We start from the raw sequence: 13,830 nt of genomic DNA, 5'->3' as shown, positions 1-13,830 counted from the left end.
CAATTTCTCTGGGAGTAGTTTATTAATAAAGCATCTAAATGTTACTCTTACTTTAGTTTTTGCTATTCATTTTACTTTTGACAAAAAATCACTTTTAAACACATGAATGCGAGAATTGTTCCTTTAAATCAGGATACTCGGTTTGAGTAGCATTTAGGTGATGACCCTGCGTAGGTTCGTGATCAGGATTGAAATTGTGGTTTTGGACACGAATTGACGTTTTATGTGATTATTATTGAAACAACACACAAATGAACTGGTCCATGCGAATATACGTCACTTAACTGAATGTGTGAAGTCTGTGACGCAGTGGCGAAGATTAGTGGCAGGTGACATGGCGGCTGACTGTACTCACGACATGTGCGAATGCTCTACAACATCTCTTCTTGGAGTCGTAGTTTCAACATATTACAGCCACTTCACTGTTCTGTGAATACTAAATAATACCCATAACCCCATCCGACGCAAATACCTTCTAATGCAGCCTCCACCGTCGAGGTGTACCGTGCTAAGGCTAGCCACACATTGTGTGCGGTTCACACAAAGGAGCCGCTCAGTTCAACCGCCAAACCCACCTTTTACATGGCACCATGCCACTTTCGTTGCGGAGGGACTTCACTACAGCATTACATGTTAAAAACACAAGTGTCCTAAGCATGAACCAAGTTTTAACAAACATACTTCTTTCATAAACATATTCATATTACAATAATTTAAAATTTTAACATAGTCTTTTGGTTTTTTCGTACATTCATTACAAAACTCTAATTTTCTTGCCATTCAATAAGACGTTCAAACAATACAGAATGCACACTTCACAAACTGCAGATATACAGTTACATAAATAAAACTACTCCTAATCGATATAAGTGTTACAAGTTATATTAGTTGTAGCTTCTGTCTTCATTTCCATAAAGGTGTCGTCTCGTGAGATCGGATGAACCTTTATGAAACATTCAGAATATTCTCCTCCTCTGCCTCCTCCTCCCGAACAGGCCATGAAGGCCCATAGACGTCACTGGATGTGGATATGGTGGGTCATGTGGTCAGCACACCCCTCTCCCGGCCATATGTCAGTTTATGAGATCTGAGCCGCTACTTCTCAATCAAGTAGCTCCTCAATTTGCCTTACAAGAGGTGACTGCACGATGCTTGCCAACAGCGCTCGGCAGACTGGATGGTCACCCATCCAAGTGCTAGCCCAGCCCAATAGCGCTTAACTTCTGTGATCTGACGGGAACCGGTGTTACCACTGCGGCAAGGCCGTTGACATTCAGAATTTTCTTCAGCCTGCAAATCTTGGAAAATGTTATTTTATTAATTCTTTGACGTTGGCTGCCCAACAGACTACTTTAACCTTTTTACTGCTGTTGAAGTATAGGGCATACTTCAGTCATCATCATCGTTTAATATATACTGCTTTTTGTAGAACATTCGAAAGTCATTTACTCATAACATTCATTTAATAGCAGCATAGACAAGGTGATTATTTTTATTGTTTCAGTAATTATCTTTAATATATAAACGTATATATATTTGTAGGGGAAGAAAATCCATCAAGCAGACATAAGGTTTATCCTTCGAACTTTATATGCTGATTGGTTTCGCAAAATATTATGCCACTGTCGACAATCTAGAGCAAAAGAAAATTTGTTATGTCAGTATTAAAAGGTAAGAAACACACAGTTACATTTATACAGCAATATTTTCTTCAGCTCATAAAATAAACAAATGAATTCCATAAGATTTCAAGTATAGCTGTACAGTGAAGGATTCGCAGAGGCGACAAGCACACCTTACAATACTGTGGAGTCTCTGGGGTGCTGGAGGGCCCAGTGGAAACACTATTGACAGTAAACAATGACTCCCATACATGACAAGTCAAAATTCAGTGAGGCAAACACGTCCTCTCTCTGCTCTCACTGGCTGGTGCTGAGGGATGGGTGCTGACTTCTTCCATGGATGCTGATCTGGTGCCCTGTGATGCTGGTGGCAGCCGTGTGGTAGGCTGGCAGCCTTTAGAGGCCATGGTCATTGATGCCAGTGGTATGATACTTCCCTCTGTGGCATGACGCCTTGGTGGCCAACCTCTCTGACTACATCACTGTGGTGGTAAGTTGGGACAGCTGTGTGAGGTGTACTACTCAGTACCCTCTGGCAGGAGTGTAACAGTGGGTGGTGCTGCAGCGCCATATCCAACTAGGAACGCAATGGTGGCAGCAGATACGGACAGCAGCTCGGTGGGTCTGTGGCACCAAGTCCAGTGACGAACGTATTGCTAACCTCAGCCGCAGCCCTGTCTGGAAACCATGGCTACTGCTGGTGGTTGCCAGCAATATCGAGGTCTGCTGTAGCTCTCGCATTGTTGTGGTAGTTCTGGTCTTCAGTGAAGAACAGTGATGCCTGTCTCAAAATCAAGACATTTACATGCCTCTAGCATGCATTTGTTTCTCTAAAACCTGGCACCTAGTCATGTCACCCATAACAAGAGACTTGCAGTGTGATGACATAGCCCCACTCTCTATGCAGTTACCATTGTGTGGTGCAGTCCACTCCTGCACTTGGCTATGTTTGCCTTTCAGCCTACTTGTGTGCCTTTTATTGTGACCCACATATCGCCACACTAGTGGCTACTGGATCGCAGATGCTAAATTCCATGGCGGTTATCTATTTGTTATTACTCCTGCTAAAAACTTACAACTTTTATTCAAGGACTAGACAGTGTCGCTGCAATATCAATTACTTTAAAATGGATTAAAAATTTCCCGACGTCAATGAAACATCTTTTAAAATGGTTACTGGTTTTGGTCAGGAAGCAACCAACTTCAGGCCATTTATACCATGATGGTTTGAATGGTGTGAAGATGGTCGCGTTCTCACTGAAAACGGTAATCATTATAAATAAATGTTTTAGTCGAGTCGAGACTGTTTCTAACCCTTTTGAAAGTAGTTTTAGCCAGACCGCTGTTTCTCCACGAGAGACGTCGTCAGCAATTGTTAAATATCTATTAACCTTCAGCATGCGACGGAACTGTTTCTGAGCTTCACCGTCACTGAAGCAAGCTGCAAACTGATATTCACCTACCTCAGACCGGCGTCTGCTCAGTGTCCCTTCACTCTGCAATATAGATACTTACAAGGTGATGAAAAAGCAGCGTTGATGAAAACAACACCGAGTATCTACAATTACCGAGGCCACGTAAATCTCGTTTGATTGTTCCTGTAATTATTAATAATAAATTTTGGGGTGGAAAACGGAGTCCTGATCTTCATTGAAAGTTCGGAAATCTGGTACAATTAGGTTTTATTTTCTTTGCTTAAAGATATGTCATCAGCCCACAATTAGCATGCAAAACTGCTATTATAAGTCATGTCTCACGTAAAGAAGCCAGTCCATTCCAAGAATAATCACACGAAGCCCACAATTAGCATGCAAAACTGCTATTATAAGTCATGTCTCACGTAAAGAAGCCAGTCCATTCCGAGAATAATCACACGAATATACAGTTACTTTCTACACATAACGTTGATTTCTTACGTAAGTTATTTAGTGGATTTCTTTCATAAATATTGCTCGCCAAATATATTCTGTAGTATAACACAGAACATCGGCACGGGGAATTTTCGAAGTCCAACAAGTCACTTGCATATATCTCTCGGACAAAATATCCCAAGATTCTCAAATTTTTACAAAATGTTTTTAGCAACAAAAGCTACCATCTCAAATCAATCTGAACGAGAAGGACCGAATATTTCTTTATATTACACATTTTACAGACGGACATCTTCACGTCTGATAAGCTAGCCCACGACACTCTCAATGCCGTTGTTCACAGCAACTACTAGTTATTAGTTAGAAGAATACGAGAAAGACTTCACTCTGATTGGTTGATCAAATGAACAGCCAATCAGATCAGTCTTTCAAGATCACATTCGCGGCTAAACTGTTCTGAGCCAATCACTGCATCAGATTCATTGGCGTCAGTTTGACAAGCAAATTATTACTATAATGTTTATTAATGGAAACTAAACGAAAATTAATCTTGAGATAACCTTAGGGAACCATTATTTGACAAATAACTGTTCTGGCTGCTTTCTTACAAAAACAAGTATGCTTGGACATACATCAGCAGTGTGGGTACAAACATCTTTCCGACACTATGATTGCGTAATACATTTCATAAAATTAATCTTGAAATTTAACGTATCTCCCACATATACACTCTCACTCACTTTCGTTTACTCCCACAACGACATAAGGCATAAATAATAATTTTGTCTGAATTTGATATTACGAAAATGAAAATTAAGGTTTTAATATGAAAATCTCAATTAATTAATTCTGCACACTGAGAGTTTTGTTTATGTTTTCAAATAATACAAAAGATAAACTATTATAGATACTAACTGAATTTAATTCCCTAAGTGTCGGTTTTTGATATTTTAGGTAATTTTCTCTAATTTTGAAAATGCACCAGTCAGAACGTTGAGATTTTGCAACCATCTTCTTTTTAATAACAAAAGGATACATATTAAGTTTTATCAAAATTGAATAATATTTAGTATCGTTTATTTAGAATCTTAGGGGCTTGAATATTCCGTCGCTGATACTGGTGCAAGTAGCACTTCCGACGGCCGCGCTAGCGACAGGTGGCAGTGAATCACGCCGAGATAGAAGCGGCTGTCACCGCCACCGGCTCCGAAGCTACGAGCCCGTACAGCATTTAAACACTGCCACGGATTGACTCGCGACGTTACAAGCGCAGATGTAAAACCGGTTTCATTCCTTGTGCAGCACTGATAATGCGAATATAAGTTGCTGGATAATTACATGAATCACTGAGAGCAAAAGTCTTTGCCACGTGATAAAGATCCAATCTACATAACACGGCGTTGAAGACTGATACGAGACAGATACTCGTTTGTCAGCATAGTAACAATCTTAGAGGTACACTACTGGACAGTTTACATCAATATATACACTACTGGCCATTAAAATTGCTACACCACGAATATGACGTGCTACAGACGCGAAATTTAACCGACGGGATGAAGATGCTGTGTTATGCAAATGATTAGCTTTTCAGAGAATTGAAACAAGGTTGGCGCCGGTGGCGACACCTACAACTTGCTGGCATGAGGAAAGTTTCCAACCGATTTACCATACACAAACAGCAGTTGACCGGCGTTGCCTGGTGAAACATTGTTGTGATGCGTCGTGTAAGGACGAGAAATGCGTACCATCCATCACGTTTCCGACTTTGATAAAGGTCGGACTGTAGCCTATCGCAATTGAGGTTTATCGTATCGCGACATTGCTGCTCACGTTGGTCGAGATCCAATGACTGTTAGCAGAATACGGAATCGGTGGGTTCTGGAGGGTAATACAGAACGCCGTTTTGGATCCCAACGGCCTCGTATCTTTAGCAGTAGAGATGATAGTCATCTTATCCGCATGGCTGTAACGGATCGTGCAGCCACACCACGATCCCTGAGTCGACAGATGGGGACGTTTGCAAGACAACAACCATCTTCACGAACAGTTCGACGACGTTTGCAGCAGCATGGACTACCAGCTCGGAGACCATGGCTGCGGTTACCCTTAATGCTGCATCACAGATAGGACCGCCTGCGACGGTGTATTCAACAACGAATGGCAAAACGTCATTTTTTCGGATGAATCCAGATTCTGTTTACAGCATCATGATGGTCACATCCGTGTTTGGCGACACGGGAACACACATTGGATGCGGGTATTCGTCATCGCCATACTGGCGTATCGCCCGGCGTGATGGTATGGGGTGCCATTGGTTAAACGTCTCGGTCACCTCTTGTTCGCAATGACGGCACTTGGAACAGTGGACGTTACATTTCAGATGTGTTACGACCCGTGGCTCTACCCTTCATTCGATCCCTGCGAAACCCTACATTTCAGCAGGATAATGCACTACCGCATGTTGCAGGTCCTGTGCGGGCCTTTCTGGATACAGAAGAAGGTTGGACTGCTGCCCTGGCCAGCACTTTCTCCAGATCTCTCACCAGCTGAAAACGTCTGGTCAATGGTGACCGAGCAACTCGCTCGTCACAATACGCCAGTCGCTACTCTTGATGAACTGTGGTATTGTGTTGAAGGTGCATGGGCAGCTGTACCTGTACACGCCATCGAAGCTCTGTTTGACTCAATGCCCAGGCGTATGAAGGCCGTTATTACGGCCAGAGGTGGTTGTTCTGGGTACTGATTTCTTAGGATCTATGCACCCAAATTTTGTGAAAATGTAACCATGTGTCAGTTGTAGTATAATATATTTGTCCAATGAATACTACCTTATCATCTGCATTCCTTCTTGGTGTAGCAATTTTAATGGCAGTAGTGTAATAATCTTAAAGGTACACTACTGGGCAGCTTACATCAGCATATTTATAATAAAATGTGTATACTCAATATTTGGACTTTGGATTTTCAAACGCAATCGTTCATTATCCGATTGTAGAGCTCTTCAAATTCCCGACTGGTAGTTCAGCAATTGTGACCACAGACAGTAGTAAACCTTTATGAGAAACCCCTGCCCCGCCCTATTCTTTTTAACTGACAAATTATGCCGCGGCGGTTTACGCTGTAAACAGGCAGTCGAGCGTTGCATGGCAGCGCCGGCAGGCAGGCAGTATCACCGCCGGCCTGCCGTTTGATGGCAAGGCGGCGTGTCGTGAGCGCTGCGCAACGCCCACTAACAATTCACTAATGGCGGCGCCGCTCGGCAAACATTAGCGTTAATCAGCGGATGGACAGGCGGCGCCCGTACAAATAGCTCCCAATTACTTTGGCCGCTGTTTGAGGGCCGCGGCGGGCGTGAAATCGCTGCGGTGATCGTTCCGCCGGCGACCGGCCGATAACAGCGGGCGGGTCTCGCCGCACAGTGGAGAGTGCAGGCCTCCGGGGAACCGCATAGTGGCGGACACGGGCCCGCCGCTGCCGCTGCCGCTGCCTCTGAAGCCGCGACGGCCACAGTGGTGCACTGGGGAACGTCAAGGGAACAGGCGGGGTCCCGTGTCCTTTGGACTGATTAACGTAGAGGCTACCGTACAGCCTTCCGTACGTCATCCTCAACCAGTTATCAACCTCTGCCTGTCTTCAGGTTACACCAGACTCCCGATTATTACCGAAGCCACTAGATAATCCAAAGTACACAAGCTGTTACTAGAAACTATCTACTGTGGATGTAAAATATGTTACTGGTAACGGTTGAAAGCCTACAGTATCACTTACGCGTTACACAACGGAAAGTAACAACCTAATGGTTTGGTGCATAAGCTTTTAGCGTTTTTCTGTAAGTTTATAATAAACGCAACCGATGCTCATAACAGAAACATTAGTCATCAGTATCAGATTCTTCTACAGATTCTTCTACAGTATTTTCCCAGGTAGACGCCATTTTCCTTGACCTCCGGAAGGCGTTCGATACAGTTACGCACTGTCGCCTGATAAACAACGTAAGAGCCTGTGGAATATTAGACCAGCTGTGTGGCTGGATTGAAGAGATTTTGGCAAACAGAACATAGCATGTTGTTCTCTATGGAGGGACGCCTACAGACGTTAAAGTAACCTCTGGCGTGCCACATGGGAGTGTTATGGGACCATGGCTTCTCACAATATATATAAATGACCTAGTACAGGGCTTAACAACTGGCCGGTTTTGAGCACGAGTACTCGCGTCTGCTCAGGCAGCTGCAAGGTCGTGGAGTGGGGAGGGAGGGGAGGGAGGGGAAATGCGCGCGCACGTTTGAATAGGGCCGCAGCGTGCCTATTGAATTCGCGCCGACTGTGTAACGTTTAAAGTACTACGATCAGCTCGTAACAGTCACTTCGCTGGTTAAGAATCATGTGAAGTCGCCGTTGTGTAACCCCAACCATGCTTTCGCAGTTCAACCCCCATTGGGAGGAATTGTATCTGTTTACTGAAAAAGATGGTGTTGCAAAATGATTAGTATGTCACAAAACGCTGAATTCTTTTACGAAATTTAATTTGCAGCGACATTATATGTGGTACCACGCGAAAGACTACGGACGTGGAAAATGTGATTGACCAGATCGTGCACAGGAAGTTATTAAACTTAAAAGGAAGCTATCCGAAGAAGATCTGGACGACGAAGAAAAATCAACTGAGGCAGCTCTCAGAGTGAGTTACAAAATTGCTTTATTTTTAGCAAAATCCCTGCGCCCCTTCACTAATGGCGATTTAATAAAAGATGGTTTTGTAGTTGCAGCGGAACATTTGTGTCTATCTCAAGCTGAACAGTTTGTGCCATTATTTGACATGACCATTATGCGTCGCATACAGGACATGGCAGACGACGTCCAGAGCCAGTTTGCAAATATCTGTAAAGATTTTATGGCGTATTCTCTAGCTCTAGACGAAAGTGTTGATATCACTGGAACAGCGCAGCTTGCCATATTTATTAGAGGTGTTAATAGAGATCTTCAGGTGAGGGAGGAGCTCCTCGATGTAGTAGCCATGAAGAACACTACTACCGGAGGTGATATTTTAAGTAGTGTTGAAGAAAGTGTTGAAAATATAGGATTTTCGTGGAATTCTTTAGTTTCAGTGTCTACAGATGGCAGAGACATACACTAAGCTAATAAAATTATGAGGCACGTGTACATTCTCCTTTATTTGTTTCATTTGTCGCAGTAATAATTCGTGAGTGATATCACTGCAGGTGGCCGCGGATTTACATCGACTGGCGGCAGCCGTTGTGTACCCCACGTGACTCTCCCCACTCTCCGCTCTGGTCCGATAGTGGGGGTAGCGTGCTCGCGCTGCTCCGTGCTCGCGCCTTGCTGCTCACAGCTTGCTCCGCGAGCACGTATGTTGTGAAGCCCTGACCTAGTAGATAGTGTCGGAAGTTCCATGCGGCTTTTCGAGGATGATGCTGTAGTATACAGAGAAGTTGCAGCATTAGAAAATTGCAGCGAAGTACAGGAAAATTTGCAGCGGATAGGCACTTGGTCCAGGGAGTGGCAACCGACCCTTAACATAGGCCAATGTAATGTATTACGAATACATAGAAAGAAGGATCCTTTATTGTATGATTATATGACAGCAGAACTAACACTGTTAGCAGTTACTTCTGTAAAATATCTGGGAGTATGCGTACGGAATGATATGAAATGGAATGATCATATAAAATTAATTGTTGGTAAGGCGGGCGCCAGGTTGAGATTCATGGGGAGAGTCCTCAGCAAATGTAGTCCATCAACAAAGGAGGTGGCTTACAAAACACTCGTTCGACCTATAGTTGAATATTGCTCATCAGTGAGGGATCTGCACCAGGTCGGGTTGAGAGAGGAGATAGAGAAGATCCAAAGAAGAGCGGCGCGTTTTCGTCACAGGGTTATTTGGTAAGCGTGGTAGCGTTACGGAGATGGTTAGCAAACTGAAGTGTCAGACTTTGCAAGAGAGGCGCTCTGCATCGCGGTGTAGCTTACTTTCCAGGTTTCGAGAGGGTGCGTTTCTGGATGAGGTATCGAATATATTGATTCCTCCTACTTATACCTCCCGAGGACATCACGAATGTAAAATTAGAGAGATTCGAGCGTGCACGGAGGCTTACCGGCAGTCGTTCTTCCCGCGAACCATACGCGACTGGAACAGGGAAAGGAGGTAATGAGAGTGGCACGTAAAGTGCGCTCCGCCACACACCGTTGGGTGGCTTGCGGAGTATAAATGTAGATGTAGATGAATTTATTTACAAGAGCCTGCCTACGTTGGGGTAACTTTTCGAATGTTTGACTACAGAAATCACATGGTTCTGGGACGAAGAGCTGGACGAGCCATGTTTGGAGCGCCTTTTAATCCGGAAAGGAAGTTCCTTGAAGTCTGTGTGATAGAGAGGGGAAAGGTAAAAGTTTGACGGTGAAAGATTAGGTGAATAATTTGGGTGCGGAATTGCCTCCCAAACCAAATGTCGTATAGTGTTTTTTGTCAGTCCGGAAGAATGCGGGCGCACGTCTCCAGTGATGGTTACAACTCGAGGAAAGCGGTTCATACTACAACACACCGTTGCTGTTCCGCCACATGAATAACAGGATGTCTTATGTATGAGCTTATTAAGCTGCATTGCTGCTTTCCTTTAGTCTCGACCATTACTTTATTTTCCCTGCTTAGCATGAAGACACTATTTCTTCTCACTAGTTAACTGACGAAGAGCAAACAGATATGTACATGTGGCCACCCATTGATTTTTGTGATTGTGGCTCAGATGTTACAGTACCCACACAGCTGATTTTGAACCTTCCTCATTGCATACAAACGTCGCACGATGGTGGACGATGATAGTTCACCACCTTTGCTAGTCCTCGAGTACACTGACGTAAGTCATTTTGGATTAAAGCATTTAAACGATCTTCATCAATATTCGAAGGTGTTCCCGAACGTATAGAGTCGTTAATATCAAAACATCTTCCTTACAACAACAAAATCATTATATTGTCGTGCTGTGTCCGATATCATTATCCCCATAAACGGTGCAATTGTCTGTGGCTGATGTAGAGAAGCAGCCTCCTCACGCCTTATAAAATTCTCATCAGTCTTTCCATTGTGTGCCAGCCTAGTCCGCTGTAACTAACTCTGACGTCATAAATGTTGCGCAATACTTTAAAAATCAAGTAAATAACCTGAAACGGTTCTAGCATGTCAGGAGTAATACTAAATCAATATGTGTTGAATGTCAGTTCAATAATTTTAACCATTTTCGAAATTTGGACGTTTTTCTGTAAAAATCATTGGCGCAAAAGAAAAGAGCTAGAAACTTAAAAATTTGTATTTAGGTTCCTTTTTCATAATAATTTAGTAGAAACAGTATTCTGGATCTCACAAATTAAAATTTTTGTTGAAATTCATGATTTTCTGGATTTTGTCTTAGAAATTCAGGAAGCAAGATGGATTAAGTAGGCGAATAAATAAGGCTAGGATGTTTAAATTTAAGTAGAAGGAAGATCCGCTATAATCATAAAGATGTGAGAAGTTTCAACTGAATAACTATAAAACTATAGCGATAGCGTATCTCCAAAGGGCAAGTTCAGAGCTCGTCTACTGCATGTAGTGTAATTAAATTAATTCTCTCGCCCAAAATATTTGACTTAGCCACGTCAGATTTTTATTATGATTACTTACCTGTGTGCAGATTGCACATTTAAATTGAGAGCTTCAACGGCCATCAGCAAAGGAAGCAATGATTTATTCGATAACTTAAAGTGGTGCATTGCTAGCCCAGCGGCTAGTTGGGAGAATGGAATTGATCAGGCGTTCCCTTAGCCGTCCGCACCGCGGCTTTATATATAAGAACGCTGAGCGAGAGAGTAAGGCCCCAGTTCTCTCCAGACGCTGATTAGCGCACCATCTGTGCCGGGAGTCGCGTCGCATCGATACCATTGCTATAAACAGCCTCGGATGCCGTAATAAGTTACTCGGGTTACGAGTGAAGTGTTAATTCTGGGATGACTTTAGTGATCTATCTTCAGTTTGTGTATGTCGTATTTTCACGTGCCGCCGCAGGACAGACATTCTACCATTATTTAGCGTGGCGTTTGATGAACATTATCATCAAATTATGGCGAGCATTAATTTAAACATTTAATTTGAACAGTTATAGTAGCATCAGCGCATTAGACTCTGAACTGCTCTGTTAGTTGGATCGTGTGGATCCTTTTTGTTCTGTGACTTTCAGAATATAGTGAACCTTTTAGAGAGAAACGTTTTTGATTATAAATCCCAGGCAATCTCCTAATTCCTCAGAGTTATAAGCTGTAGCTATAAGCGCATTTCTCTGATGAAGTGGGCACTAGGAATTCTAATTACAGGCTTCACGTTTTGCTAATCACTTTCAGGTTGCCAATATTGTAGTTAGAGAGCCAGTGCTGAGAACGGCAAACAACAGCAATAAATACAAAACATTTATAACAATTATTCCACCCGCCGCCCCACATATGGTTAATCGGCCGGAAAATACTTCTTTTCTACATTACAAAACATTATACATTTCATTTAACAACAACTAATTCCACCAGCCGCCCCACACTACCTCCGGTGCTGTCACCATTCTATAGAACTCAAACAGGTGGATACATCGGAAATATTCCGATTTCTCCAATTGACACTCTCTTTTCTACCGTCTACAGCTCCAGTCAGTATCTGCACGTGACAAAATGACAATATGTAAACTCAGACAGAAACAGTGGACTACAAGTGAAATATAATAACCTATAAACAAAAACTTAGCAACTGTAACACCAACTTGCACAACAAAAAGGCTACGAATTTAAGCAGCAACCTAATATTAGCGAAATTTTATTCAGAATATGAATACAGTGTATTTCGTATCATCTCTACCTGCAACTTACGTCCTCAACTACATGTTGGATTTATTTCAGTCTCTGTTTTTCTCTACAGTTCTTATCCTCTACAGCTCTGTATGGTATCATGGAAGTTACTCTGCGATGTATTAAGAGATTTCCTACAATCCTATACCTTCTTGTTGCCAGTGGCGTTCATGTATTCCTTCCTGCAGAGATCTTCCTTCTTCTCTACCTTACCAGTCAACATAATTTTCAACATTCTTCTGTAGCACCATACATCAAATTCTTCGATTCTCTTCTGTTCCGGTTTTCCCACAGTCCAGGTTACACTACCATACAATGCTCTACTCTGAACGCTCATTCTCAGAAATTTCTTTCTGAAACTGATGCTAATGGAGAGGAATGCCCTTATTAAGAGAGGAAAGTCTATAGATCCTCCTTGCTCAGTCCGTCTTGAGTTATTTTGCTGCTTAGGTAGCAGAATTCGTTAACTTCGGCTGCTTTGTGACCCCAAATTCTGACTTTAATTTTGTCGCTGCTCTACTTTCTGCTACCTCTTATTACTATCGTCTTCTTAGATTTAATCTGAATCCATATTCTGCACATTCTGTAATTCCTCTTCACTTTCATTCAGGGTCGCTATGTCGCAAGTGAATCTTATCTTAGACATCATTTCACGCTGAGTTTTAATTCCACTTTTGAAACTTATCTTTATTTCCGTCATTGCTTCGACGATTTATAACTTGAACAGTATGGGCGGAAGACCACATCCCTGTCTTACACACTTTTTAATCTGGGCATTACGTTTTTTTTCACTTACACTTGCAGTTAACTCCTGGTTCTTGTGGTATTGTACACTGATGAGCCAAAACATTATGGCCACCTGATTAATATCTTGTTGGTCCATCTTTGGAACGATAAACATCTCTGATTGTAGTGTAAGGGATCCGACAGTATGTGGGTGGGTTTGTGAAGGTATGTGGCATTAGATGTCTACGCACACTTCACGTAAATAACGGGCCGCTGATACATGTACGTGGCGATGACGCTCGATAGCGACCTAGATGGGTTCCATACGATTTACATCAGGAGAATTTGGTCGTCGAGACATCAACGTGGGTTCACTATACTGCTCCTCAAACCATTATAGCATGGTTCTGACTTCGAGACACGGACAATTGTAGGGCCGAAAGGTGATATCGTCGTCAGGGAAGGGATGCAGGTGGTTCACAGCTGTCAGCGTGTCTTCGATTACAAGCGAAGATCCCATGTAACCGCAGGAGAATGTCTCCATAGCATAATGCTGCTCCCACCACCCTGCGTCCGCACCGCGTTGCAGGTTTCGAACCGTCGTTCACCTCGATGACGGCGTTTGTGGAGACGACAATCGATTTACTCCAGCAAAAATTCACCCAGAGCGGCAGCACGTTCCCTTTGATTGACGGTCGGACCCCAATGGTCCCATGCCCACTGCAGTG

General features: G+C 43.0%; 1 pseudogene; it reads right to left on the bottom strand.

The window, feature by feature from the left end:
* Positions 1 to 1,153: 1,153 nt before the first annotated feature.
* Positions 1,154 to 1,271, bottom strand: LOC126200006 (5S ribosomal RNA; annotated as a pseudogene).
* Between the last annotated feature and the right edge of the window lie 12,559 nt (positions 1,272 to 13,830).

This window comes from Schistocerca nitens, chromosome 8 (assembly GCF_023898315.1).
Source record: "Schistocerca nitens isolate TAMUIC-IGC-003100 chromosome 8, iqSchNite1.1, whole genome shotgun sequence".
Classification (NCBI taxonomy): domain Eukaryota; kingdom Metazoa; phylum Arthropoda; class Insecta; order Orthoptera; family Acrididae; genus Schistocerca; species Schistocerca nitens.
Note: the sequence above shows the minus strand (reverse complement) of the source record. Positions and strands in the feature narration are given on the sequence as shown.